This window comes from Pongo pygmaeus, chromosome 9 (genome assembly GCF_028885625.2).
Source record: "Pongo pygmaeus isolate AG05252 chromosome 9, NHGRI_mPonPyg2-v2.0_pri, whole genome shotgun sequence".
Classification (NCBI taxonomy): Eukaryota; Metazoa; Chordata; class Mammalia; order Primates; family Hominidae; genus Pongo; species Pongo pygmaeus.
In genome coordinates this window covers 130,963,940-130,990,272 of record NC_072382.2, presented here as the reverse complement: position 1 = coordinate 130,990,272, position 26,333 = coordinate 130,963,940, and the positions used below count along the sequence as shown (strand labels likewise).

General features: G+C 34.6%; 1 protein-coding gene across 5 annotated transcripts in view; it reads left to right on the top strand.

Annotated features, from left to right (window-relative positions):
- The window catches only part of ARHGAP32 (Rho GTPase activating protein 32), a 317,966-nt gene that overhangs the window by 124,653 nt on the left and 166,980 nt on the right, over positions 1 to 26,333 (top strand). The window lies entirely within an intron of this gene.

Sequence of the window (26,333 nt, the reverse complement as noted above, 5' to 3'; positions counted from 1 at the left end):
AAGTGGGCATCCTTGTCTTGTGCCAGTTCTCAGGGGCAATGCTTTCAGCTTGTCCCTATTCAGTATAATGTTGGTTGTGGGTTTATCATAGTTGGCTTTTATTATCTTGAGATATGCCCCTTTTATTCCAGTTTTGCTGAGGGTTTTAATCATAAAGGGATACTGGATTTTGTCAAATGCTTGTTCTGTGTCTGTTGAGATGATCATATGATTTTTTCTTTTAAATTTTATGTGGTGTATCACATTTATTGATTTAGATGTGTTCAACCATCTGTGCATTCCTGCTGTGAAACCCACCTGGTCATGCTGTATCATATTTTTGATATTCTGTTGGATTTGGTTAGCTAATATTTTGTTGAGGATTTTTGCATCTATGTTCCTCAGGGATACTGGTCTGTAGTTTTCTTTTTTTGTTATGTCCTTTCCTGGTTTTGGTATTTGGGTGATATTGGCTTCATAGAATGACTTAGGGAGGATTTCCTCTTTCTCTGTCTTTTGGAATAGTTTCACTAAGATTGGTACCAATTCTTCTTTCAATGTCTTATAGAATTCAGCTGTGAAAACATCTGGTCCTGTACTACTTTTGTTGGCATTTTAAAAATTACTGTTTGAATCTCACTACTTGTTGAACTCTGAACAGACTACTTGGTGTGTTCAGAGTTTCTGATTCTTCCTGGTTTAATCTAGGAGGGTTGTATATTTCCAGGAAGTTATCCATCTCCTCTAGGTTTTCTAGTTTGTGCACATAAAGGTGTTAATAGTAGCCTTGGATGATCTTTAGTATTTCTGTGTTATCAGTTGTATTATCTCCTGTTTCGAATAGACCTTATTTGGATCTTGCCTCCTCTTTTCTCGGTTAATCTTGCCTATCTTTTCTTGGTCTGTCAATTTTGTTGGTTCTTTCAAAGAACCAGCTTTTAGCTTCATTTATCTTTTGTGTGGTTTTGTTGTTGTTGTTTCCACTTCATTTAGTTCAGCTCTGATATGGGTTATTTCTTTTCTTCTGCTGAGTTTGTGTTTGGTTTGTTCTTGTTTCTCTGTTTCCTTGAGGTGTGACCTTAGATAGTCTGTTTTCACTCTTTTAGCCTTTTTGATGTGGGCATTTAATGCTATGAACTTTTCTCTTTGCACCCTTTTTGCTGTATCCCAGAGTCTTTGACAAGTTATGTCAGTATTATCATTCAGCTCAAAGAATTTTTAAATTTCCATGTTGATTTCATTGTTGTCTCAAAGATCATTGAAGAGCAGATTATTTAATTTTCATGTGTTTTTACAGTTTTGGGTGTTCCTTTTTGAGTTAATTTCCAGCTATGTTTTACTGTGGTCTGAGAGGATACTTAATATAATTTAGATTTTTCTTAAATTTATAGAAACATGTGACTTATCATTGGTCTGTCTTGGAGAATGTTCCATATACTGATGAAAAGAATGTGTATTCTGCAGTTGTTGGGTAGACTGTTCAGTAAATATCTGTTAAGTCCATTTGTTCTAGGGTTTAGTTTAAGTCTGTTGTTTCTTTGTTGACTTTCTCTGTCTTGAGCTTTGTAGTACTGTCAGTGGATATTGAATTTCCCCACTATTATTGTGTTGCCATCTATCTCATTTCTTAGGTCTAGTAGTAATTGTTTTATAAATTTGTGAGACCTCGTGTTAAGTGCGTATATATTTAGGATTGTGATATTTTCTTGTTAGATTGATCCTTTTATCATTATGTAATGTCTCTCTTTGTCTTTTTTCTACTGTTTTTGCTTTAAAGTCTGTTTTTTTCTGGTATAAAAATTGCTACTCCTCCTTGCATTTGGTTTCCATCTATGTGGAATATCTTTTCCCACCCCTTTACCTTAAGTTTTTTTGAGTCGTCACCTTAGGTGAGTCTCCTGAAGACAGCAAATAATTGGTTGGTGGATTTTTTTTTTTTTTTTTTTTTTAATTCATTCTGCCATTCTCTATCTTTTAAGTGAGCATTTAGGCCATTTACATTCACTGTTAGTATTGAGATGTGAGTTACTGTTCTATTCATCATGCTAATTGTTGCCTTAATATGTTGTTTTTCATTATGTTATTGTCTTATGGGCCCTGTGAAATTTATGCTTTAAGGAGGTTCTGTTTTGGTGTCTTTCAGTGTTTCATTTCAAGATCTAGAACTCTGTTTAGCATTTCTTGTAGTGCTGGCTTAGTAGTGGCAAATTGCTCCAGGATTTTTTTGTCTGAAAAAGACTTTATCTCTCCTTCTTTTATGAGGCTTAGTTTTGCTGGAGATAAAATTCACGGCTGACAAATATTTTGTTTAAGGGGGCTAAAGATGGGAACCCAGTCTCTTCTGACTTACAAGGTTTCTTCTGACAAATCTGCTGGTAATTTGATAGGTTTTCTTTTGTAGATTATTTGATGCTTTTATCTTACAGCTCTTAAGATTCTTTCTTTCATCTTAAATTTAGATAACCTGATGACTGTGTGCGCAGGTGATTTTTTTGCGGTGAATATTTCAGGTGTTCTTTGAGCTTTTTGTATTTAGATGTCTAGATCTCTAGGAAGGCCAAGGAAGTTTTCCTCAATTAACCCTACAAATAAGTTTTCTAAACTTTTAGATTTCTCTTCTTCCTCAGGAACACCTATTTTTCTTAGGTTTGGCCATTTAACATAATCCCTAATTTCTTGGAGGCTCTGTTCATTTTTTTATTCTTTTTTTTTTTGTCTTTGTCAGATTGGGTTAATTTGAAAGCCAAAAGTTAATTTGGGTTAATTTTCTTCAAGCTCTGAACTTCTTTCTTCTCCATGTTCTCATCTATTGTTGAAACTTCTCAGGGCGTTTTGTATTTCTGTAAGTGTGTCTTTCATTTCCAGAATTTGTGATTGTTTTTTCTTTATGATACCTATTTCTCTGGAGAATTACCTATCTATATCCTGTATTTAAAAAAAAAATTTCTTTACATTGGTTTTCACATTTCTCTGGTATCTTCTTGATTAGCTTTACAATCAACCTTCTGATTTTTTTTTTTTTCTTCTGGCAAATCAGAGATTTCTTCTAGGTACAGATCCATTGTTGGGGAGCTGGTGTGATCTTTTGGTGGTAGTGTAGAATCCTGTTGTGTCATATTCCCAGAATTACTTTTCTCGTTCCTTCTCATTTTGGTAGTCTGTTTAAGTGGAAAGGTGTGGAACTCAAGTCTTAATGTTCAGATTTCCTTGTCCCGTGGGGTGATCCCTTGATGTGGTACTCTCCCCCTTTTCTTGAGGATGGGGCTTCCTAAGAGCTGGACTGCAGTGATTCTTATTTCTCTTCTGGGTCTAGCCACCTAGCAGGACTACCAAGCTCTGCGCTGGTGCTAGGGAATGTCTGCAAAGAGTCCTGTGATGTGATCTGTCTTCAGGTCTCCCAGGCATGGATACCAGCACTTGCTTGGATGGAGGTGGCAGGGGAGTGAGGTAGACCCAGTCCTTGGTTGTAGATATGTTTAGTGTGCTGGCTTTCTCGAATGCTGGTTATGCTAGCAGTAAAGTTGTCAAATGGAGAGACTCAGGACCGTTGGTTAGCCAGGATGTTGTGGGCAGTGGAATTAGCTATTGTCTTCTTCTTCCTGGTAGCAAGATTATTCTGTCGTAAGTTGCTGTTATGGCCCAAGTAGATTGGCCTCCAGCCTGTGGGTGGCACTTTCAAAAGAGCACCAGCTGTAGTAGTAGTAGGGGGATCTATGCTTGTCCTGCATTGGCCAGGGTAAGGATTTTAGTTTGTCAGGTGATGGATGGGGCCGTAAAGCCCCCAAGAGTTTCTATCTTTTGTGTTTGGCAACCATGGAAAATAGAGAAATACCATCAGATTGGGGCTGGTTTAGGTGGGTCCAAGCTTAGACTTTCCTTGGGTGAGGCTTGCTGTGGCCACTGTAGGAGATTGAGGGGGTGGTTCTCAGGCCAATGGGATTATGTTCCAGAGGGGCTTTTGGTTGCCTCTGTTGTTCCATATAGTTTCTCAGGGAAATGGGTGATAGCTGTAGCAAGAAGCCTTACCCAACTCCCTCATAGTTGGTGAGGCTGGCCTGGCTCCTGCAGTGCCCCACTCAGAACTTGCCTCAGGCTGTGAGCTTTCCTGCTGAGAAAGCAAACATGGCTTTCCCACCTCCCCCTCCCTGTCTGTCAGTGGTGGCACCTGCATTTGTAGCTGAAGCAATTCCTATTTGCCCCCCAGATTCTGCTCAAGGAAATTCGCGCCCAGTCAGAATGACTACTTATTTCAGTTGGATGCTTTCTTTGTCTTGTGACCTCTCCCTAATTCTGCTGGCTGCCTTCCCTGAAGGCCCCTGTGAGGTATAGTTGGGGATGGCTTCCCTGGGCTTGAGCTGGAGACTGGGAGTACATGCAAGTCACTTCCTCTCACTGCTGTTTCTACTTTTATGTTTTGTATGAGTCCTTAAATTTGTTTAAGCTCTAGGTAAGTTTAAATCATTTTCCTGTAATCTGGATTTATAGATTCTCCAGTGGGGTTGTGTGTTCATAGGCAGGTTTTCTCCCTCTCATGCTTTGGGAACTCAGTTTTTTTGCCTGTCCTGTGCAATTTGCAGTGGCATGCTGCTTCATTCAAAGATCTTCGAATTCTTTTGATTTTCCTGGTACATTTCTTTGGTGGTTCTTGGAGCAAAAGATCATGGTAAAGATCATGGTGTTCGCCACACACTGTTCTGTCTGTCCAAGTGGGAGCTACACGTTAGCCCTGTCTGCTATCTGCCATCTTGTCCCTAAGTCTATTCATATAAGTAACTTAAGATGTAAGGCTTTCCTAAAAGTTTCAAATGGGAAATTGTTTTATTTCACTTCTTATAGTATGCTGTTCCTATCTGTATCATGATGCTTGCCTTATTGTATTAATCTAGTTGAATACTAATGTCTTTTCTCCCTACTAGGTTGTGAGCTCTTTGAGGAAGGGTAGGGGTCATCTTGTTTTCATTTTATTGAAGGATAAAGTTTAAAAGAGGATATAATCATGACTCTCATAGAAACATAGAATGAGCACAAGCCAAAGATATTTAACTCATTATTAATGAAAGAACCAGTCAGTTGTTAAAAGTGGTTCAAAGGAGAATTCAAAAGTTACCATACTCTTATAGAGTAACCATTCTAAAATGCATACAAATGGATGTAAATCTGGCAAAACTGTTCTGTTTCACTGGGTACAGTTTGCATTTCTATGGACAGGAATGATTTGTATTACTCTCATTTTTCTATAAGGCAAGTTCCATCTCTGCAGAGTTGTAAAATAGCCGAATCAAAAGACAAACAAAATCCCATACGTCTATGGGATCAGGTAATCCTCAGAGGTGCCAGCGTTCCAGGGAAAGAACATTCAGTAACTTTTTTGCCTCAATCCTCTACTTTTCCTACAATTTTTAAATCTTCAGTAAATCTGCATTGAATTTACTGAATGGAACAAAGGTGACATTAGTATTTCATGTGGTCTGTTTACTGTGTATTAAAATGTCATATGCTGTATACATATGAAATTACTGATTTCACTTCTGGAATCCACGGTGAGTTGTCTGAGCACTTATGGAAAATACTATTTATATAATACATTTTAACATCTCATTATATTCTGATTTTATACTCTTACTAATTTCTTTATGTGTAAGCTTCTTGAGGGCAGGTGCCATAATCCTTCTTCTGTTTATAAAAATAAAGCATCACTCTGAATAAATAAGTGCATTGCTAGGTTGCAAAAGTGTGTAGTGAATGATGAAAACAGTGTAAATGAGATTAGAGCCACAATTTTACTACCATTTCTCTCAAAAATCATACTGATTTTAAGCAATAAGTAAGTTTGGGACCCTTTTTTCTCAATAATAATCTAAGTGAAATATAACTTTGAGAATGAAATTTTTTATTTAGGGAGCCCTTTTAGAGTATTTACACTCAATTCCATTTGGTTAATTTTTTAAATTACTTCAGAGATAAAAGGGCTTAAGTATTAAATTTTTATTGATTTGTGTTATGACACCAGAATATTAGTTTTTTAATAAACATATCTAAAAAGAAGCTGGAAATTTTGGAACTGTTAAAAATTTAAGGAGTTTTATATTTATTATAGTCATTTAAAAATCAAAACAATGGTAAAAACCTAAAATGGGGCTCTATCCTTTTGTAATTTATGGTTATGTACTCTTCATAAATCTGTAACTAGATTCAGTATTTCAAGAAATCTAATAAAATGCTATAGTTTTTCTGAATTACTAAAAGTAAAATATTTACAGTTTATAGTGAGATTGTTTATCAATTAAATATTAGGCTCTTTCAGAAAATAAGATATTAAAATTATGTAGAGAAATAAACCATGGAGGGTACTGAACCCTGTGTATATACTAATGTATGTGTAGCATATACAATGTGGATATGCTGGTGATGATTCATGTCCTCCCAAGACAGAGCAGAATACTGCAAGATTTCGTCGCGCTATTCAAAATGGCACGCAGTTTAAAACTTATGATTTATTTCTGGAATTTTTCATTTTACGTTTTTGGACTGCGGTTGACTGTGGATAACTGAAATCATAGATAAGGTGAAATTTCGACTGGTTCTTTTTAACCCATCAACTTGTAAAAACATTTTCAGTTTGAATAAAAGAAAAAGTATTTGCAAATGTTTTTAAAATCAATATCCTTAGCTCTTTTATTCCTGTGTGATGTTTAACTGTTTATTTTGATTGATGAGTGAATTTTAATTCAGAGGACCTAGTGATGTTTATCATCTCACAGTCTTTAAAAGCGGAATGTTTTATGTTATGTTGCTTTGTGAACCATCACAAATGTAACCATTGATTAATATGCAAAGCCCAGGTTTTGAATTTTTGCCAGTTTGTTTGGAGCTCTTCAGTAAGCCACTGTTAAGTCTGTCTCTATCCTATGCTCTCCCATGGTACGTCTTCTCTGGCTAAAGATTCTGTGACTTCTCTGGCATGAATCAAGTGGTATTAATTGTTGAAGTTATTTAATACGTTACTGAGAGCTCTGATATATATTAAGTTGGAGTCTGTGAAATTGATGATTTTATAGGTCAAAATTTTAACAATTGGCGGTTTCATAATGTAAGGCCTATAACCGTTTGAATTGTTGAACCAATGCTTAAGCATGTGACTTTATTGTTAATCGTTGAACTGAAAACTATATTTCAAGTATGCTCTTTAAGTTCTTGGTGATCTGGATGTTGCTTTTACTGATACAATTTTGTTGTATAGCCTTTCAAAAAAATTTTAAAACTTATAAGATATTCAAGGAAAAAACTACATGAAACATGCAGGTGGAGGGAAAATGGTTCTTCTAGGTCTCACTTGGAGTGTCATGGTGGTCTAGGATCTTGCTATTTCTTCCTTTATTAGAAATTTTTCAAAATAAACATCTAGTTTGTGGTCTTTCTTTTCTTCTACCCTTCTTCTATTCATACTCTTTTCCCAGAATTTATATCATTTATATTTATAATATATCTTTAAATATTGCATGCACATTTTTACTAGTAAATCTAATGTATACAGAATTCAAGTGTAGAAAGAGATCAGTATTATTTTCTAGCAGCACTGAAGACCAACAATATCTTACCATAATAAAGTACCTGTAAAGGTAAAGTTCTTAGAGTTTCATAGGAACCTTTGTATAAAATGTCTGGTAAAATTATATACATTGTTGGAACCCTGTATTTTTAGGGAGCCTTCTGAATTTAGGAGTATCTTTAATGATAAGGGAGTGAGATGAAGAAAAGGATGAATCTCAGTTATAGAAAAGTATAACATTTGAAAGCTTTGCTAATATGTAAATGTGTTAATTTTAGGTTGATAAACCAGCTGTTGCCTAGCAGAGGAGTTGTGATTATTATGCTAATGGTGCTTTCTAATAGTTTTTTCCAAATTATTTTAAATATCGCCTCTGAATAATTTTTCCCTGTGGTTAATTGGCTCTCTGAGGAGATATTTTCTAGAAGTGAAGTTTAAGGCAACACCCTTGCTGCAAAAGAGCTAGTTTTATAATCACTTTCAGAAATCATATTTTTTCCTTCAGTCTTCTCATCCTTTTGTTCCCACTCAAAATAGAGAATTGAATAAGAATAGTGATATAATTTACCCTTGGGGCTTATTCGATGGCTATTTCTGTGTTTGTGAATTACCAGCTACTGAAATTTACCTGTCGCCTTCTTTGATTCCTGTTTCTGGCTTTTAGCACTTCCACATTGGTGGTGCTGGATAACACGTTGGAGGATGTTCCTGAGCCTGGTCTGTGGTGCCCGGATAGTAAGACGTTAGGAAATATTTCCCATTTAGCACTATTTTTAGTTCAGAGCTCTTGAGTTTTCTTATATGTGAAGTGTTTTTTTAGTAAAATTGCTAGGCTGTTAGCAAGTCTGATGGAGGTGCATAACGCTGAAAAGAATTTTAAGAGAAACCACTAAACAGTATTCACAGATTCAATTTAGAAAGTGTCTGTGTATTTTAAATAATTATTGCCATATTCTGTGGAGACTCTTACCTGAACTCACAATATATAAACATATAAAAGCCTAATTATTATTTTCCTTAGTACTGTACAGTGATGATTTTTCTAAGGACCTGCAACAATTTTGAATAAGTGAAGAAAATTGTAGTCTGTTTTTAGCATTAAGTCTATTTTGTTATATCAAAATTCTTTTGCAGATACTCAGACATGTAACTCAGTTACTTGAATTTCCTTGTGACATACTTACTTTTTAAGAATCACTTAGGTAACATTGTTGCCCAAAATAATATAACACAGTTTTAATAAATCTATCTTTCTGATGGTACAATAGTTTCCTTCCATCCAAGGGGAATATGTTCCAAGACCCCCAGTGGATGCCTGAAACTACAGATAGTAATAAACACTATATATACTGTGGTTTTTCTAGTACATATGTACTTGATAAATTTTAATTTATAAATTAGGCACAGTAAGAGATTAACAATAACTAATATAAAACAGAACAGTTACAATGATATACTGTTGACAGTTTCATGGGTAGAAGGTTCATTCTTCCTGTAGATCTCAGCAGCCTCAGCGTATGATTTCTTTTCTTTCCTTATTAAGTTGAGAACTTCACCTTTTCACTTACAGAAGCACTTTCCAGCTCCTCTTTGTCATATCCATGTTGGCAGCATCACTCCTCTTGTGCTTTGGGGCTATTATTAAGTCAAATAAGCATGAGTTGAGTACAAGCACTGCAATACCATGACAGTTGGTCTGGTCACTGAGATGACTCCCAAGTGAGTCACCGGCAGGTAGTCCACAGCGTAGATGCACCGGACAAAGGAATGGTTCATGTTCCAGGCGGGACGGAGTGGGGCGGTGCGGGACTGTGTGAGGTTTCATCACACTACTCAGAACTGCGTGCGGTTTAAAACTTATACTTTTTTTTTTCAGGAATTTTCCATTTAGTATTTTTTGACCAAGGTTGACCATGGGTAACTGAAACTGTGAAAAGTGAAATCACAGATAAAGGAGGACTACTTATTGGATTTCCCCTACATTGTCTCTGTTCTTTTTAAGAAAGGGGACAATACTTAGACCAATAGTAAAAGCTTCTAAAACATGACATTTCAGAAATTCATTATGTGTGTTTCCTATGGTTAAACTGGCAGGAAACTGGCAGTCCTGTTTGCCTTTCTTGACAGCACAAATTTTGTATCAAAATCCCACCTATTCAGTTGATCATATATATATATATATATATATATATATATATATATATATGCAGTTTTACCAGCATATAGACAGCTGCTATTTTTTTTTTCTATTTAAGAGGCCAATTTTTTTTCCCCTTCATCACTATATTTTAAGCAGAAATGATATTTTTGTCACCATTTCAAGAAATATTTATAACATTAGTCTAAAGCTTCTGTGACCTCTGTCAAATTCTGACTACAAATGATAAAGATAATACAATAAATAAAATTTAAATCTGTTAAAAAAAGTGAAAAGTGGCAAAAAGTCACTTTTTCCTCAGAATTATTTTCAGATGCTTTTTGCTAGCCTTATACAGAAAGAACACTTTGATCAAGTCTTATTATACTTTCCCCATGCATATTTTAGTGGTTTTTTTTTTTCCTTTAAGAAAAGAGCATTCCTGGTCCACTTTGATAGCAGCATATACTTAACACTGATTGCATTTTGATGTCCTTTATGAATGTGTATTTGGTGATATTATTTCTGATTTTCCATGGCAATTTCAGATGTTTTTATTGTTCTTAATTATTGACTACTCATTTTGATTAGTAGTTTGCCTTTCATGACAGTACAGATTTAGTATTGAAACCTTGTTTATTCAGTTGATCTCATGTATATAAATATACATATGTATGTTATTTGACTACGGTGCCTTGTCAAAGTATGAGCGTTTTATGTAAATGAACCTGTACTGTATATGTAATTATGTCTGTACTGTTTAGTAATTAATGTCATAGATCTGGAGTTGGGACATCCTACCTTCTGTCTGCTCTGTTCTCTACTGTAGGAGGCCAATCCTGGCGAAAAACATTTCTCAGGCTCCTTTGCCAGCAGGCTTTTGGCTAGGTTTGGCAAATGGGAAGCACACGTGGAAGACAGAAGGGCGGAAAGAGGAGAAGAGCCGGGGTATTTCTTCCTCTCTTTTTCTGCTTTGAGAGAGGTCTCCACTACTGTTCAGATAGCTTATATCAGATAACTCATAATTTGGTTCAGTGATTAACAAAAAAATCTTTTTTACTACTATAACATTTCTTCATAGAAGCATTTGTATTCTTGTTCTTTCCTGACCATAAATATGAATGCCTAGCTTTGCACATTGTAGTTATATAGATTATCTAATCTCATTGATTTATGACAGGTTGTTTTACATTTGCAAATGATTGCTGTAAGTAATATGCAGAGGAGGAAGAAGCTATCTTGTGACTTTCTCTTCCTCTCTTTCCTTTTTCTTTCTCTTTATCTCTTTTGCCCTTTCCCTTGTAAAGATAAAACATACAGAAAAGTGAAAAGAAAAAAAAGAGACTTTCCCATAATCCTATTTCCTATGGTGGTGAGATTATTTTGGTATAGGCTTTTTACAATGCAGAGAGTTTTTTTTTTGATTTTGTATTATTTTTATTTTTAATTGTAATAAAATACACATAGCATTTACTACCATCTTAACCATTTTTTTTCTTTTTTTTTTAAATTATACTTTAAATTCTAGGGTACATGTGCACAACGTGCAGGTTTGTTACATAGGTATACATGTGCTGTGTTGGTTAGCTGCACCCATTAACTCGTCATTTACATTAGGTATTTCTCCTAATGCTGTCCCTTCCCCATCTGCCTACCCTGTGACAGGCCCCGGTGTCTGATGTTCCCTGCCTTGTGTCTGTGTTATCATTGTTCAGTTCCCACCTATAAGTGAGAACACGCGGTGTTTGATTTTCTGTCCTTGCGATAGTTTGCTCAGAATCATGTTTTCCAGCTTCATCCATGTCGCTACAAAGGACATCAACTCATCCTTTTTTATGGCAATGCAGAGTTTTTTAACAGAACATCCGTATAAGGACATTTTTCCTTATACAAATGTCTTCAAATGGTTAGTTTCAAAGAATATTGCTTTGGGATATATTCTCCTTTCCCATCATGTCTGGGAATATGATTTTTAAAATAATTATGGACAATATACAATTTTATATTTCCTTGCTTTTCTATTTAAACATAAGCATTCTACCTGATTATTAAGGTGCTGTGCAGTGCAGGTGAAACCTCATATTCCCTGTTGTATATTATGGGAGTTGTCATAGGTAAAGGAATTGGCAGTTTCACTGGAAGGAAAATATCTCTGAAAAAGACTGGCTAGTGGACACAGTGGTAGACACCTTGGAAAGGGGAGTTAAAAAAGGGAAAGGAATTAAATTTTCCTCCCTTTAGGGGGAAAGAGTGTTGTCTTGAGAACTGCAGAATGGGATATGGAACAGATTGTAGACTTCACACTTAAAATGCAAGATTGCCAGGGAGATAGGAGAACTGTGTCAGATCTGTGTACCTCCCTCCATTTACCTATCTCACCTGCAGAATTTGCTCCTTCCTCCCGGATTTGCCTTCAAGTGCGTAGCTTACTCCTTTGAGGAAGCCTTAAGAAGGTGGTTTGGGATAGTACTGAAGTCATTGCATTCAGTGGGGTCCTGGGAGTGCTGGGAGGCAAAAGCTTCTGAGGCTTTACATCCCAAGTCCTGGGAAAGAGTTTTACTTCCGTGAGAGATAAAGGAGCATATAAAATCTGAGAGCACTCATAAATTCCTAAGGTCTTAGATGTTGTTAGTATTTGTTTTTTATTGAATATGTATAAGAAATTATCACAAGCTTAAGGGCTTAAAATGATACCCATGTATTATCTCACAGTTCCGCATGTTAGAAGTCTGGGCAGGCTGAACTGGGTTCTCTGCTCAGGGTCTCCTAAAGCAGAAATCAAAGTATTGGCTGGGCTGGGTTCTCATCTGCAGATTCTGTTGGCAGAATCCAGTTCCTTATGGTTGTAGGTCTGAAGTCCCTGTTTCCCTGCTGGCTGTCATTGTGGGAGGTGTGGCGGCATAACTTTTAGGGGCTGCATGAATTCCCTCTCATGTGACCCCCTCAGGCTTCAGAGCCAGGGGCGGTACTTGGTGCTTCAAATCTTTGACTTTCCCTTCTGCTACCAGCTGGAGAAAACTCTACTTTTGAAGTGCTCATGTGACTAGATTAGGCCTATCCAGATAATTTTTATATTTTAAGATCGACTGACCTGGGATTTTAATTACATTTGCAGCCTCTATTCTCAGCAGTACCTAGACTGATTGAATAACCATGGGGTGGGAATCTTGGGGGACAGGGGAGACCCCCTTTAGAATTTTGCCTACCACAGTCTTACATGTTTTCTCTGGTATTTATACTTCATAATATATTTAACGTGATAACATTGATATATTAGTTTGTTTTCATGCTGCTGATAAAGACATACTTGAGACTGGGAAGAAAAGGATGTTTAATGGACTTACAGTTCCACATGGCTGGGGAGGCCTCACAATCATGGCGGAAGGCAAGGAGGAGCAAGTCATGTCTTAACATGGATGGCAGCAGGCAAAGAGAGAGAGCTTGTGCGGGAGAACTCCTCTTTATAAAACCGTCAGATCTCGTGAGACTTACTCATTATAACGAGAACGGCACAAGAAAGACCCACCCCCTATGATTCAATTAATTACCTCCCACTAGGTCCCTCCCATGACATGTGGGAATTGTGGGAGTTACAATTCAAGATGAGATTTGGGTGGGGACACAGTCAGACCATATCAATTGACATTTGTCAATGGAAATTACAGATATTCTAGACATTTTAATTTCACTAATATGCCATAAAATCGATTGGGCAGGGGAAGCATATATATAATCTGTTGTTGTTGATGTTAAATGAAAATGCTGATAAACATATTTAATGACTATACAGTAATAGGACATATTATTGCTGTGTAATTAACAAGACTGAGTTTTGTTATATATTTTTCATTTAGATTAATATCTTTATGATGAGTTTTGCTTTTTCTTTTTACTATTATTTTATAGGGAATTACTTAACTAATTAATATAGAGATTCCCAAATTACTTGCCAAAAGGGTTTTATTAATTCATATTCTAGTAAGTAATGTTTAGTGACTTTTGTGCCATTGTTTTCAGTCTTAGAAAGTTTTAAAATATAAAATTTTGATAAGAGGAAAGCTATTTCTCATTGTTCTAATTTTTTATTTTTAAAACTTCATTGTTTCTGAACTTTTTATATGCCTGTTTTAGACATAGTAGGTTTTGTGATAAAAATCCAGTTTAGTTCAAATTCTGTGATTAACACACTATGCATATCTCTTCTTTCTTGGTCTCAGTTTCCTCTTTACAGTGGAATGTCTAAATCAGTTATCTTTCAACTCTGTGATTATGTTGAACATCTCTCCATACCCTATTTTGTTTTCTTAGTAAAAAATTGGTAATACTCATTGGTGTTCTGTTAATAGCTGTCAGGATGGAGTTTATAGTGTTTTGAAAGGGTTAGACACATAAATAATATGGAGAGAATGGGCTTGTGGTGGGGCTGAATGTAGAAGTAGCCAGCTTTGTGGTTCTGTATCAGAACACACTGTGTTAAACTACTTTTAAGTCAGTTTACAGTTACCCAGTCAATGTTAGCACTTTGAATATGGGACCAAGATAACAAGCTATTTGAAAGATTCTTTAAAGATCTGTACAGTGGAGGAATGGTGGAATATTTTTTGGATTAGGAAACAGTGAAGTAGACAGAATAAAACATTACCAATTCCTAGTTTTGCAAGTTTTCCATATCAAATTGTATTTTCCTGAAATGGATGAACTGTTCTCTATGTGGTTTAACTGGTTCAGATTATAGGGATACAAATATTTCCCTCGTTAGAGATGCTCTACTTTTTAAGACGGCATTGGTTTTTTTACCAGTAAGGGTATACTTTTGGCTTATATTAAGCTTGTGGTAAACTATAGATCTCGGATCTTGTTACATGAATTCTTGTCAAACAGTTTGCTCCCCATCCCCATACTTATATAACTGAATTTTGAATTTAAATTCAGGGCTTCAGTTTTTATTATTGATAAACTTCACATTCATTTGGTTTGTCTTGGCAGCTTTCAAAAATCTCTTTGAATTCTGTCATTCAGAGTTTGTGAATGTCCATTTCAGTTTTCTTTTATCAATAAATTTGATAAATGTATGTCATATATTTTAATGTGCTTTTATTAAAATGTTAAGAAAAGAATGAAAAAGCCCTGTGATAGTCTACCTCCTTCCTGCTGCATGGTAATGTACAGTAATTGCCACTGAACATTCTGTAGTATTTAATCAGCTTCAGATTTATTTAACTATGGTAATATCGAATTCTCATTTTATAATCTTACGCACATGTATCACAAAACACTATATGCTGTGCCATAATCAAGTTTTAATACATCATCTGCATGTGACTGTCCACTGTCATTCTAGCTGCCTTATTTAAACACATAGACACACACCCTCAAAAAAGAAATGAATATGGGCTTCTACTTAATTTCTTCGATTTTATATTTGCATCTCTTATGCTTAAAACCTTAGTTTTTAGTGACATTTAACAACTATTTGTTTGCTTTAATCGTCTACTTTTAATAGTTTCAGAATAATAATGTCAGTATTCCCGAACAGTTTGTTTCCTTTCGTCTCTAGGACATATCCCACTAGGAATATATTATTAGTACTTTTCTTCACTGTCATTTGAGGTAATTGTTCTCTGTGTGCTTAAGGCTCCAACTTATAATTAAGTTCATTTGTTTTATTTGTTTTTTGATCTTAGGGATTGCCCTTTCATCCCATTTTAATTTAATTTAATTTAATTTAATTTTACAAATAGTTAAAACACATGACCCCAAAATCTGAACTACAAAACTGAGACATTCAGAAAAATCTTCCATCCCTATCTCTTTGTTCCCTCCTAGGTAAGCATCTAAATTAGTCTTTAGTTTATCTTCTCATTTTTTTTAAGTGTAAGAAAACACATATATATATATTTTTATATTTACAGTCTTTTAGTTAAAGGGTAACCTGTTTTTGTACCATGCTTTTTTATTTCAGTTCATATATACTGAAGACGACTTCATAGCAATAAATTGAAGTATTCCTCATTCCTTTTATAGCTAAGACTATTCCATTGTGTGGATGCAATATAGTGTATTAAACTGTTTTCTTATTGATAGACATCTAGGTTGTTTTCACCCTTTAGTTACTAGAAACAGTCCTGCAGAGAATAACCTTATACTTATGGATGCATATGACATTTTGTACTTTTGTCAGTATAAGAAGAAAATGGTTTAAAGAAAGCAGTGTTAGTTTGGTAAGATGTAAGAAAGAGCAGAGGTAAATATGTTTTCAATCTACTACTCTGAACCAGAAGTCTTGCTAGGTAGTTCTTATCATGAATGGGCTTTGAATTTTATCAGACAATTTTTCTGTTATCTATTGCAATAATCTAATGTTTTTTCCTCATTTTAATTTTAATTAAAGACTTAATAGATGTTCTATTAAACCATCTTTGCATTCTTGAAACAAATTTAATTCACTTATTATGTATGTTTTTAACACAATGATTTGATTTATTATTCTATTTAGCTTATGTTTTTTGCATTTGTGTTTAATAAGATTAGCCTATAATTTTCCACTTTCTTGCTATTGTCTGTTTTTCCCATTTAATTTTATTTACTTTGTTATTTAGGTATATCTTACATACAGAGAAGTCACAGATCTTATCTTACAGCTTTATTACTTTTTGCTTATGTTTTCTTCTTATGTGACCACCACCCAGATTTAAACATAGAACTTTTCCTGAAATTCAGAAATCTCTCTTGAGTACCTCTCAGTCATTATCTTTCCCACCAAAGGTAACCAGTGTTTTTATACATGAAATCCTGCAATATGTAGTTTTTGTGCCAGGGTTCTGTATGTAATAGAATCTTATGTGGGCTTTATTTCTGTGATGATTATTTATGTTTGGCACCATTTCATATTCTTATTGACCCTTGCGATATCCTCTTTTGTAATTTGCTCATTCAAGTTTTGCCTTTTTTTTCTGTTAGGTTGTCTTTCTTTAGGTTAATGTTTAGAAGTTCTTTATCTATTATGGGCACTAGTCATTTATCTGAGACATATCTTCCAATTTCTTCTTTTAGACTCTGACTTATCTTTTTGAATGCTTAATTTTATCATTTGGTAATCAGAAATGCTTAGATTTAGTGAAGTCCACTTTATTAAATTTTGTAGGGTGTCGGAATAATTGTTTTTTCCGTGTGTGTCCTTTTAAGAAATCTTTGCTATCCCAATGTCATGAAGGTACTTTGTAGAAGAACATGTTAACCTTTTATGTTTGGGTCTGTGAACTATTTAAAATTGATTTTTGTGCATGATGTGAGGTTTGGGTCAACATTCTTTTTTTTGTTTTGTTTTGTTTTTGAGATGGAGTCTTGCTCTGTTGCCCAGGCTGGAGTGTAGTGGCACGATCTCGGCTCATTGCAAGCTCTGCCTCCCGGGTTCATGCCATTCTCCTGCCTCAGACTCCTGAGTAGCTGGGACTACAGGCACCTGCCACCACGCCCGGCTAATTTTTTGTATTTTTAGTAGAGACAGGGTTTCACTGTGTTAGACAGGATGGTCTCTATCTCCTGACCTTGTGATCCGCCAGCCTTGGCCTCCCAAAGTGCTGGGATTACAGGCATGAGCCACCACGCCCGGCCAACCTTCATTTTTATTCATATAGAAATCAGATTGACTTAGTACAGTTATTGAAATGGCCATCTTTTTTCTGACTTAATTGCGGTGGTGCTTTTGTCATGAGTCAGATAACCATATTGTTGGCTGCTGTCTGAATTCTCTATTGTGATCTTTTGGTCCATTTTTCTAGACTTAGACCAAATACCACAGTGTCTTAGTTATTATACTTTTACAGTAAAACTTGATATCTGATAGCTAGTGTCTTCCAGCTTTGCCCTTCTTATCTTGGTACTTCTGTGTCTTTTGCATTTCTATATACATTTTTAGAATTAGTTTCCCAATTTCTGCAGATAAGTCTACAGATAATATTGGGGAAGAATTGACACCTTGACATTATTGTATCTTCTAATCTATGCAAATGAGGCACATGTGCATGTATAATATATCTATTTAGATTGTCTTTAATTTTTGAAGAATGTTTGTAGTTTTTAGTGTAGAGTTCTGTGTCAGTCTGTTCTGGCTGCTATAACAAAATACCTTAGAGTTAGTAATTTATAAACAATTATATTTTCATATTAGAACTATTGCTCATAGTTTCGGAGGCTGGGAAGTCCAGGATCGATCCAGCAGATTCAGTGTCTGGTGAGGGTTTCTTTCTTAGAAGTGGCACCTTTTATGTGTTCTCACATGGTGGAAGACAAAACAGGCTCCCACAACTCATGCCTCTTTTATAAGGGCACTAACTCCATTCATGAGGGCAGAGGCATCATGACGTAATCACTTCCCAAAGGCCTGACCTCTTACTACCATCACCTTGGGGGTTAGGTTTTAATATACACATTTCGATGGAACACAGATGTCAGATGTTCAGAACATAGCAAGGTCTTTCACATTTTTTATTAGAAATGTTCCTAGGTATTTGATGTTTTCTTCAATGCTATTATAGTTGGAATTTTAAAATTGGCTTTAAAATTTTATATTCTGCATGTTTATTGCTAATATGTTTCAAATCTAGTTAATTTTTGTGTATTTACTTTATGCCTAGAGACCTTGATACATTCTTTGATTAATTCTGAGTTTGTGAATTCTTTTAAAATTTCACATGTGCACAGTCTTTTATTTCTTTTACTTTCCTGATTACGCTGGTGAGGCACTCCAGAATAATGATGAATAGATGTGGTACATACATCCTTTTCTTGTTCTTGGTATCAAATTTGAAACTTTAAATATTTCATCATTAAGTACTATAGACCTTTAGTTTCTTTCTGGATACTTTTTAAAAAATCACATTAAGGATGTTCTCTTTTATTTTTTAGTTTGCTGATTTTTTTTTTTTTTTTTTAATGAACAGGGTTTGGAATTTTTTCAGATGTTTTTACTGCCTCAGAGATGACTATATGATTATTTTCTCCCCTACAGTCTTGGGATGATCTGTTTGGTCATAGTGTTTTTATCTTTTTTACATACTCTTGGTTCCAATTTACTAAACTTTTCATATTATACTTAAAATTATTATTTTATACTTCAAGTAGAATGTAGAAATCCTACCACCATCTAGGTTCCCTTATCTACCATCCTTATGTTACAGTTTTTATATAGATCACATAAACTTTCATCAGTTTTATAATTTGTGCTTTCAAGTGGCACATATATTTTAAAGCATTTAAGTGGAGATTAATGATCTGTTATATTTGCCTAATTATTCACCATTTCTGTTGTTCTCTCTTCATGCCAGAAGGGCCAAATTTCAGTTAACCTGAGTTATTTTCCTTATACCTGAGGAGCTTCTTTTAGCATTTCTTTTAGAGCCTATCTACTGGTGACAGATTCTCTTAGTTTTCTCTTATCTTAGTATGTTCTGGTTTTTACATCATTTCTGAAGGATATTGTCACTTGATGCAGATTTCTGGGTTGAGAGTTCTTTCTGAAATGTATACACGTTGCTCCACTGTCTTCTGGTTTCTGATGAGAAATCCACAGTCATTTAAATCCTTATTACTCCATACCAATACATAATGTATCTTTTTTGTTTCTGGATGCTCTCAGAATACTTCGTTTATATTTGGTTTTCAACAGCTTGATTATGATGTTTTGGTTTGTAGTTTTCTTTGATGTTACGTGTTTTGTTTTCTGTGATCTTGAATCTGTAAATATATGTCTTTCAATAAATTTGTAATGTTTTCAGAAATTTCACTTTTTTCCTGTACTAGTGTGTTTTTTCTCATCTTCAGAGACTTCGAAGACATGAGTGTTAGAGCTTTTGATATTATCCCTTAGCTATCTATAGGTCTGTTCATATTTTGTCAGTCTTTTAAAAAAATTAACTGTCTTTTCTTCAGATTGCATGATTTTTTGTCTGTTGTCAGGTTCACTGACTCTTTTCTCTGTCACTCTTCCTCCTGCTCACTCTTCCCCCTGCTTACTCTTCCTCCGGCTCTAAACGTGTAAGACATGCCTCCTTCCTCTTTGCCTTCCGCTATGATTGTAAGTTTCCTGAGGCCTCGCCAGTCATGCTTCCTACACAGCCTGTGGAATCGTGGACCAACTAAATCCCTTTTCTTTGTAAATTACCCAGTCTCAGGGTATTTTGTTAAGCTAAGCCAGTATTTTTTATTTGAGATGCTACATTTCTCTGTTCTAAAATTTATATTTGGGTTTTTTTATAGTTTTTTTATTTTTGGAAGAGAATTTCAGTCTTTCCATTGGTTCCAATATCTAATGCAATGTGTTTATAATACCTGTTTTAAAGTCTTTGTCTGATTATTCCAATCTGTTTCATCTCAGATTTGACATTTCTAGGTTGTATTTTCCTTTGGAAATAGCTCATATTTGTCTGGTTTTTGATATAGCTAGTAATTTTTAATCATGTTGTGGACATTCTGAATATTATGCTGTGAGACTCTGACTCCTTATTGAAATCCTCTGGAGAATGTTGATTCGTGCTTGCTTAGACACCAGCCTGGCTGGGTTCAGATTGAAGTTTCATCTAGATTTTTATAGGTGGTGGTTTCAACATCAGTTCAGTTTCATGGGGGTCACTGTGGTCTTATCCTGCCCTTTTTTTTTTTTCCCCTGGATCTTGCTCTGTTGCTTAGGCTGGAGTGCAGTGGCATAATCATGGCTTTCTGCAGCCTTAACCTTAGGCTCAAGCAATTCTCCCACCTCAGCCCACTGAGTAGCTGCAACCACAGGCACGTGCCACCATGCCTGGCTAACATTTAAATTTTTCTGTAGAGATGGGGTCTCCCTCTGTTTCCCAGGCTGGCCTCAAACTCCTGGATTCAAGCAATCCTCTTGCCTTGGCCTCCCAAAATCCTGGGATTACAGGCATGAGCTACTGCGCCTAGCCTGCTGTTTTTTATTGGGGACTTTGCCCACATTCTCTGGCTCTCCAAGACTGCTTTTCTTGTTTTCTTTCGTGAGAAAGATGAAGTTCTCTAAGAGTTTTAAAACTCTTGCACTGAGCATTAGGAAAAATAGCTGATGCATGCTAGGCTTAACACCTCGGTGATGGGTTGATAGGTGCAGCAAACCACCATGGCAAATGTTTACCTCTGTAACAAACCTGCACATCCTGCACATGTACCCCAGAACTTAAAAATAAAAATTAAGAACAAAAAAGTCTTGCCTTGCACTATTTTTCCTGATTCGGGCTGGTGTCGGGTCTAAGTAATGCAAGAAGAGAGAGAAAATGATACCAAGGGTTATCCCCACAGCCTTTATACAGTAGGGTCGTCCTTTATTGTTTCTCTACTCAAAAATGGGTTTGCACTCAGGCTCTTAAGTACCCATGCCACCACTCACCTGGTGATATGGTTTGGATTTGTGGGCCCATCCAAATCTCATGTCAAATTATAATTCCCAAAGTTGGAGGAGGGGCCTGCTGGGAGGTGATGGGGTCATGGGGAAGGATTTCCCCCTTGCTGTTTTCGTTGTAGTGAGCGAGTTCTTACGAGATCTGCTTCCTTAAAAGTGGTTTTGGATGGTTTTTTATTGGAGACTTTGCCCACATTCTCTGGCTCTCCAAGTCTGCTTTTCCTGTTTTCTTTGGGTGGTTTTGATATCTGGGGTTAACTGGTATTATAAAATGAGTTTGAAAGACATCATTCTTTTTCAGTTCTATGGAATATTATTATTCCCTCATTTCTCATTGTTTCCATAGTTATCATAACTATTCCAGACGAATGTAGAACCAGCTAAAGTTCTATAAAAATTCCCCTTGACCTTTTTACTGTTAATTTTTAATTGAAGTTTAACAAACACACACATAAGTGAGTAAAATGCCCTAATGTTTGTCCATTTCATGTCTTGTATACTTCTGTGAAACCACCACCCACACCGAGATATAAAACATTTCTTGGTAAGGTTTTTTCGTATTTCTCACCAGCCAGATGTAACACTGTTCTTATTTCTATGAATAATTTTACCTATTCTTGAACTTCATATAAATGTAATAATACAGCAAGATTTTGTTCTTCTGTCTTCTTTCATGTACTGTAACAACTGTCGGATTTATTCATGTTGTTGAATATATTAATAATTATTTTTCGATCACAGAATTCCATTGCATATATATATGCCATAATTTATTCACTGATTCTACTCTTTGTGTATTTATAATGTTTTTATTTTTAGTGGTTATGAATAAACTTCTGTTAATATTTATGTACAAGTTTTTGTTGTACATGTGAAATAATTTAGGGGGGATACATATTTGGGAGTGTAGTCATAGGATCATGAAGTATGCTTAGTAGGAATTACCAATTAATTATCAAACAGTTTCCCAAATGGCTATGCTATTGTATACTCTAACCAGCAATGCATCTTTGCCAGCACTGGTACCCTATTCTATTTTATTTTTAATTTGGGCTTTTTGGCAGGTGTGCACTGTTACTTCATTGTGGTTTTATTTTGCATTTTCTTGATGAATAATGACACTGAGTAGCTTGATTATTGGCTGTTAGTATTCTGTTCTGTGAAATACCTGTTGAGGTGTTTTTTTGCCAGTTTAAAAATTGGATTATTAATTATTTTGTTACAAGGAGTTCTTTATATATGTTAAGTATAACTTCCTTGTTTGTAATTTTGATGCCGTTGAATGTATTAATTTTTTTCACTTATGAGTGAAAAAAAATTTTTTTTGCTTCTTGTTGCTTACCTCAGATTTATTGTTGTGTTTATTTTTAGAATATTTATTATTTTTCATTAGAATATTTATTATTTTTCATAATGACTGAATTTCCATCCTGAATTAATTTTTGTATATTAAGAGAAGATTGAAGTTTTATTCTTAATTTTTGCATACTTTTAAAAACTGTACTGTTCCGATTGATTGACAGTGCTGTTCTTTTGAATTGCACTGGCTCCTTTGTCATAAATAAACTTTTATTGTATATGTGTGGGCCTTTTTTGGATTGCATTATATTTCATTCATTTGTTTATCCTTAACTCCAGTGGCACTTTGTCCTACTTAGTATTGCTTTATAATAAGTCTTGAAATTAGAAGGTCTAAGTAAGGCCTCCAATTTCGAGGTTTATAATTTTAATGGAAAGCTATTAACTATGTTGGCATATTATGTCATACAAATATGACTAGCTTTAATTTTTAAAAAGTCTTGAAGATAGAGAATATAAGTTGAAAACAGTATTACACACAATAATAACTACATACCCACCAAAATATGAAATTATGTTCAACTCTTTTGTTAATTATAAAAGAAAGGTGAAGAAGTAACTATCAGAATGAAAAAAGTAAAGATTCAATAATATTTAATGTTAGTGAGGTTGTCAGAAAATAGGCACTCTTGTGCATACTTGGTAGCAGTGTGAATTAGATCAGGCCCTCTGGAAGATCATTTAGCAGTGTGCTTCAAACAGTAAGGGTAAAATATTTTTAATCGTAAAATTAGAGCTATTAAAATGACTCTTTGTTAACTGTAGATGTTCATAGATAATAATGTCATCTAGGGGAATTAAAAATCAGAGATAAAAACTTTATGTGCTTTTCTAGAGTAGTTAACAATACTCAGTTTCTTTGACTGTTTTCCTTGAAGGATGCTAAATTTTAGTGTTTTAATGGGGATTGTGGATGTCAAATACTAGTAAAACATGTACATATGTTATTCCATTGGCTTCATGCTCAAGGAATTTACCCTCTTGATGAATGGAAAAGTCTTTTATTAGAGAACACTACATGGCAGTTTGCATTAAAAGATGAATAAAAATATAATGAAATGCCCCAATATACTGTATACAGGATAAATCCTTTGAAAGATTAATGAAGGAAAATATCAGCATTTGGCAAAATTATCGGTGTAGGAGTAAACAGACTAGGTGGATTTGAATTGGATTTTGAGGACAGGGTTGTATAGGCAGGGATAATGAACATGTTGAATTATATAGTGTAAACAAGTAGGGAAGAGTGAGGAAATAAAAATTGTTATTGAATCCATTAATTTCTTTAATGTTTTTGTCTAATTTTCTAGGAAGCCAGTTAATTGCTAGAGATAGACACATAGAGGGTTTAAATGTAAATGGTGTGTGCTTTTATGAACATATGTTCCGTTGCCTTTTGAGGTCTTTTGAATGTTCTGTTGATGAATGGTGCTGTTACTGTGTTGATGATATTATAAACTCTTATTTTGGAAGCATAATTAAGTGGTAATTATAACATGAAAAATGGGAAAAATTGTTATTTTTATGAATGAATATCAGTTAATGAACTATTTTCTAAAAAAGAACTTTCTTAATCTTTGGTTTGGAGCAACAGAATAACTCAAGATATGTGCTCTCAATAGAAATTTAAGATAATTTGTTTTATTTTTAAAATATGTAGGTGAAAATATTAGTTCATCAGGTGATTGAATAATAGTACAGTATTTTCCTTTCAGTTCTACTGGCTTCATCTTAAAAGAGTAAATGACAAAATCTTGTTATGTTAAAGTGTATTGTATTTGTTCATTCACAAAAATATACTGAGGGGCTAGGATATTCCTGAAACTTTTCTGTGCTATAGGAAAATATTGCTGGACAGAACATACATGGTCACAGACTAGTTGAACTATTGGTTCAAACATATTTTCTTGAATCCTCTGAAGCTTTTTGGACCATTGTTTGGTTCACTGGCCTAATTATTATCATTTTGTCTTTTTAGGCAGAGGTTTTCCCGTCAGGCCCTTTTGCATAGCCTGTGGATTTACCTTTGGGTCATGTTTCCATCTACAGTCCAGTAGTTGTGGTTGCAGAGGCGTGTGGTACATGATGTTCCTCTCTCATACGGATTATAAGCTGGGCAGGTTTTCTCGTTTTCTCTTTAGATGTATTTAGGAACAGTGGCCTCCCTAGCTAGCACAAAGAGGTTGTTTTCAAAAGAAAGCTAACGTTTCTATTTCCAGTCTACCAAATAAAGTCATCACCATTTATTAACTCAGTCTAGTGGATTCTTTTTTATTCGTTTATATTTTTAAGTCAATTTATGAACAATACAGAATAGTGAAAAGCCACCTTATTAGAAATTTTAATAAGAATTTAAGCTTGACGAACCTGTTAAGTAAATTTTGGTGCACAAACATCATAATAGATGAAAGAGTATTGTCACACTTTCACTTTTTTTTATTGGCAAAACCAGGTGATCCAGGTTGTCGCAGAATATTGCAAGAAAAAGTGCTTTCAGTTGAATGACCACCTGGAGAATACTGTATTTCCTTTTTTGTCCTTAGAAATATATTGTTCACTCAATTCTTAATACTCAATACTATATTCATCTAGGATATTATAATTAGTCTGATATATCATGTACGTGATTGTTTTGCCATCTTTATTAGAGTCTAGAGTGCTGTTGTCTCTTTGTACCCACCTTTTCATGTATCTGTTCATTATAAGGTATCTTTCTTTGTCAGTGTTTTTCTCTTTTTTTATAAGTGAAAGAAAATGAAAACTATTGAATTAGTGAATATATTAAATGAAAGTGAAATGCAGACTAGAAAGATGGTGTCTCCAAGCTTTTTAAATACCTTCTTGAAGATGAGGCAGTTTAGGCAACACAGTATAAAAACTGGATGATAATTTATTTCACTGTGGCATCAACTCTGTAGGACAGGGGTTTGCAAACTTTACCTTGTTGGATGCCTGTTTTTGCAAATCAGGTTTTATTGGAACATGGCTGTGTTTGGTCATTTATAAGTAGCTACTTTTACACTACAATAGAAGAATTGAATAGTGGCAAAGATAATGTGGCCCACAAACCTAAAATATTTACCGCCTGGCTCTTTAAGAAAAGGTTTGTCAACCCTTTTTCTAGGATATTATCTCATTTTCCCTTTTTAAAAATATACTTTTTATTTTAGTCTTAAAATTTTTTTCTAGTATGATAAGGTGTAATTGAATGATGATGAGTACTGATGAAATAATACCTAGGATTATGAAGTAATTTTGTTTCACGATAGAGGAAAAATAAGACAAGATGTTATCTTATATTTATAAAAAGTTTCATTGAATCCATGTGGTAGCTGCAAGATGGAATGAGTTCTGTTTCATTACTAAAGAATATAGTAATACTCTGTTTTCTTTGGGAGACCTCGAAGAAGGAATAAAAATATATCTAAGAAGTCTTGATCATGAAATACCAACCCTTATAAATAGTTAAATTTGCTAAGAAAAAAAAACCCTCAAAAAGGAAAATTGAACCCAGCACACTGTGATGACGTAACAAGGTTTAATTCTCATAAGTTCATACATTGTCACCTCATATCTTTGAAAAGTCCTATTTAAAAAAAAAAAGTATGTAAACTGTCTGGCTTTTTTGTTTTCTCACAAGAAAACATTACAAAAGTTAAGGTTGCGATTCTCCTCCCAGCTTACTTTAACTGCTTATCTCACATTATTCTCCCCTATTGAATCATGTGGCATGGGCTATCATAATTCAACTTAAGTTTTTTTAAAATTATAAATCGTAGGTATTATAGCACAAATTTATTTTTAAAATAGATATTTGGACTTGACTTTTGTCCAGAGTGTTAAGAACTTTTTGATTTTTCATTTTGTTTTTTAAAAAATGATATACCTGATTGTATCACTAA